The following is a 5215-nucleotide window of genomic DNA, read 5'->3' as shown; positions in this document are numbered from 1 at the left end:
AAAGTTAGTATAGAGGGAATGTACCTCAACATAATAAAAGTCATGTATGACAAGTCCACAGCTAACAGCATACTCAATGGTGAAAAGCTGAAAGTTTTCCTTTGAGATCAGGAACAAGAGAAGGATGCCAACAGTCACCAATTTTATTCAACATTGTATTGGAAGTCCTAGCCAGAGCAATTAGGCAAGAAAAAGAAATAAAAGGCATCCATATAGGAAAGGAAGAATTAAAACTTTCACTATTTGCAGATGACATGAAATTATGTGTAGAAAACTGTGGAGACTCCACCAAGAAGTTGCTGCAACTAATCAAAGAATTTAGTAAAGTTGCAAGATACAAAATCAATATATAAAAATCTGTTGCATTTCTATATACTGATAATGAACTATTGGAAAGAGAAATTAAGAAAACAATCTCATTTAGAATTCAATCAAAAGAAGAAAATATCTAGTATAAATTTACCCAAGGAGGTGAAAGGCCTGTACATTAAAAACCACAAGACATTAACGAAAGAAGTTGAAAAAGAAACAAATAAATGGAAAGATATTCTGTGCTCACAGATTAGACGAATTAATATTGTTAAAATGTTCCTCCTCATCTTACTCCTGATCTTAGAGGAAAAGCTTTCCGTTTTTTGCCATTGAGTATGATGTTAGCCATGGGTTTGTCATGGATGACCTGTATTATGTTGAGATATGTTCCATCTATACCCATTTTATTGAGAGTTTTTTTTTTTATCACAAATGGATGTTGAATTTTGTCAAATGCTTTTTCTGCATCTATTAGCTGATCATATGATTTTTATCCTTCATTTCATTAATGTAGCATATCACATTGATTGATTTGCAGTTGTTGAACTATCCTTGCATCTCTGGAATAAATCCCACTTGATCATGGTGTATGATGCTTTTAATGTACTGTTGGATTTGGTTTGCTAATATTTGTTGAGAATTTTTTTCTTGTGCATGTTTTATATTCCAAATTAAATTGTAATAACGTATGTTTCTTGGGAAAAAAGGGCTTAATACATTGTGTTCTCAAGAAAAGTTTGCGCATTAATAGAATGATAACAATCATTATCAAGAATATTTTGAGTGATTATCATTTTAGGCACTGTAGAATGATATATATACATCTCCTTCCAAGTATATTGTGACATGTGGTTGCATACAGTACCATTATACCAGCTTAATTTCAAGTGCTTGAGAAAGGTTTCCTAAATACAAAGTGGAGAATATGGTACTTAAATTCAGACATGTTTGTCTGCATATTATATGCTCAGAAACACCACACTATATAGATACTGGTAACAGTATGAACTTTGAACAAAGAAAGATGCTAATGCATTTCCAGAAATAAGGGCAGTAGGTGTTTCTCCCAGGAGAAGATAAAAAGATTAGTAGTGTAAGATGGTGATGAATGAGAAATGAACAGGCTGAATACCTTGGTGTATGAGTATTTCATCAACTATGCCTCAAAAGAGTAGCGATTAATTACTCAAATGCTACAAGGTAAAGCAGAGGAATTACTCACTATATCGAGGCTTTTAAACCCACAGGCTGTAAATAATACTTTTTGGATACGATGGATTCTCCTTGATAAATATTTTATGACTTTGGTTAAAATGATATGGGTTCCCAAATTAATGGGAATAAAATGGACTCCAATCTGAAGGTAATTACTAATCCCGGTAGTTTCTGCTTTAGGCAGGACAAGATTTGTGTTATTCTTACAACCCCCGCATTCTGGTCCAATGATCTATACATATTATCCCTACTAGTATTTCTGGTGTATGGGATGAGCATTTTTGTTTTGTTTTGATTTATTTAAAGATTTTATCCTGGAAAGGATGGTGAAAAGAAACTGCTAAGGAAGATTTTTTACTAACTATGTTGCAGTCATTCTGGCTTCTTTAGATTCTGCCACCTTCTTCGACAACTGGAGACTTTTACCATAACTTTTCACTTTGCTTGGGGCTCTTTCCTGTGCTGCCTCTTTAGATCCTTTAGGCATTGGCTGAAATGATGAGTCTCTCCTGAGAAAACATTCTGTCCAATCAACTAAAAGTAGATTTTACTGTTCTATTTATAATTATATGCTTATTTGTGTATTGTTTCGTGTTTGTCTGCCTTATTTAACTTAAGCACATGAGACTAATAACACGTTTGTTTTGCATAGACATGTGCACCCAGGGTCCAAGACGTTGGTTGACACTCATTTAGGATCAATAAACAGTTGAATGAATGGATAATTCTTTTTTTTCTTCATTTATTTGTTTATTTTTGGATGTACATCATAATATATTTTGAATTCTGTGTAGATTATATCATGTTCACCACCCAAAAACTAATTATAGTCCATCCCCTCACATGTGAGCTTAAACACCCCTTCTGCCCTCTCTCCTCCCCCCTTCCCCTATGGTAACCACCAATCCAATCTACAATGTTAGGTGTTTGTCGTTGTTTTTATCATCTACTTATGAGTGAGATCATATGGTATTTGACTTACTCCCTCTGACTTATTTCACTCAGCATAATACCCTCAAGTTCCATCCCTGTTGTCACAAATGGCCGGATTTCATCATTTCTTATGGCTGAGTGCTAGTCCATTGTATATAAATACCACATCTATTTTAGAATGGATAATTCTTATCAATGGTGCAAATACTTAAGGTTAATTAAGGGATGCAATAATTTCTGGGATCTATTTGGCTTGTTTGTTGATACAGCCTGAGTCCCTATCACTCCATGTTTATGTCAAATTGGTGCTGGAGAAGTAATACCCTAACTTTATTTCTGCATTATCAAAGAGAATTAGTACAAGTAATGTAAATACACTCAAGATCTACCCTCAACAAGCAAAGCTGGATGTCCATAGACACTTTAATCACTGTTCTCTAATCGTGTGAGATAAGGAGTTGTTGCTCTCATGGGGTCTTTGTCGCCTGGGAGTTCCATGATTGTATAATTCCCTCCTGGTTCCCAGGCTTAACCCTGTCAAGTCCCCATATGACTCTTTGAGGAACCAGGCCAAATGCCAAAGCCCCTTGATCATTCATTCATTCACCTGATGGTTAATAATTGTCTGATACCAATGATGAACTTCCCCCAAACTGAGATTTATCAAGAACCTGCGATAAGGACCACAAAAAATACCTGCAAATAATAATTTTAACCATGGTTATGATGATCACCCCTTTTCAGGTATAAGACATTACAAGGACTCTCTTATTTTCTCATGACAGCACCAGTCTTTCACAAATATATCATTTGGAGCTACCTTTCTAATATTTCCCCTTTATAGATGAAGATGTAGAGGCTCAAATCAGTTAAGTGACTCATCTGAGAAGAGAGATCAGCAGATCTAACAATAGAACTCACGTTCATTACTTCCCAGGCAAATAAGTATTTTATTCCCTCAATATCTCTTTGCTCTGGAGAATGTTTACCCTTTAGATGAAAAACTAAAGAAATTGTCTCAATATTCTGTTTATTTTTTTTCTCACAGACTGAATTTGTGATTCGAGAATCACATATGAATTTTCTGGATTTGCCTGTTGTGTTATTCTGCTTGTTTTACAGAAAAGAACTGAGATTCCAAAAGATTAAGTAATTAGTGTAATTAAGTAAGTAATTAAACAGTAATTAAAATTAAGCTAAGTAATTAAACAGCTAGTCAGTGGTGGAGTGGTGATTCAAATCCAAGCATTTTAGATCTAGAAAAGAAAGACCTAAGTTTGGGCCCTGATTTCACTACTTCTCAGTTATGTGATTTTGGATAAACCACATCTAAACCTCATTTTCCTCATCGTGGAAGTATGGATAATTATACCCAATCCGGTAAGCCATTTGATTTATTCAAACCTTCTAGTATGTACTTGAAAATTCTCTCGACACTCTAAAGTAGGAATTGACAAACTTTTTCTATAAAGGATAAGAGAGCAATCATTTTAGGCATTGTAGGCCACTTCAGTTCCTTCTATATTGTCTATTTTCCCCTCTCTCTTTCTCCTAACTTTCTCCCCTCCCTCCCTTCTCCTTCCTTCCTTCCATCCTTATTTCCTGCCTTCCTGCCTTCCCTCTTTTCTTCCTTTCTTCATTCCTCCCTTCTCTCTCTCTTTCTTTTTCATTATTTTCTCTTAAAGTATAAAACATTTTTAGTTCAAGGACCATATAAAAAGAGGCTAAATTTGGTCTGTAGATCTAATTTGCTTACCCTTGCTCTAAATTATTATATATAGTAATTTAAGATTAGGATAAAGAATAGTCAATCATTTTCTAAAAAGTAAATTCTCTGAAGATGTTTCCTTACTTCTTTGCAATTCCCTTCATGCCATCAGACATTAAAGAAAATTCATTAAGGCAAAATTTTTGTTTTCCTGAAATGCTAAAAATTCCTGCCATAGATGATTAAGGGAGCTCTCTCAGAATGCTTCCTGACCCTATGTATCCTGTTCTTTAAGGATGAAGTGAAATAAGGATACATGCCATCCAGATGTGTAGAATCCCCTAGAAACGAAAAGTGACCAGTAGGTGATAGTCTCATAATATCTCAGTGTAGAAGGGAAAGAGTGTGCTGGTGTTCAGGAAAAAGAGTCAGACCATCCTTGGAGTAGGGCAAGATAAAGAGGGATACAAGGGAAATAGGGACATTATGGAAATATCCTAAGCCAGAGTCCTGCATGGTAGGACCAAGCTCTACTTCTGAATTCTTCTCTTTACTCAAAGGCTTTTCTTGCCTGATTTAACCAGATAATTTAATTCCCTGTAGGATGTCTTAAAATAATGGGTCCCAAAGAAGAAAAATTTCCATAGTGGCCATTCTTAAACCAAATCCAACTAAAAAAAGTACTTGGAGGAATTTTCCTGGGTTGATCAGCTGTGACAAAATTAATAGGCAATTTTTCACATGATGATTACAGACATCTGCTGTCTGAGGACCACAGGACGGTGTTCTCATTTTTACCTATACGCAACAGAAATTTATGTATGGGTGTTCCAGCAAAATCAATCAATGAGAAATGCTCATGCCAGCTCAAGACTCACAGAAAGTGTAAAGTGCGTTAAAATTATCCTTGCCTGGGCAATTGGGGATGTGAATTTTAGGCTGAGTTTTGTCACTTAAATGCTAAGTTAGCACAGGCAAATTTTGAAGTTTTTATATGTAAGTTACCTCATCTATATTATGTGTTGTTAGACTAGATGATGTCCATGG

Source organism: Equus quagga, chromosome 17, assembly GCF_021613505.1.
Source record: "Equus quagga isolate Etosha38 chromosome 17, UCLA_HA_Equagga_1.0, whole genome shotgun sequence".
NCBI lineage: Eukaryota > Metazoa > Chordata > Mammalia > Perissodactyla > Equidae > Equus > Equus quagga.
This window is presented reverse-complemented; position numbering follows the sequence as displayed.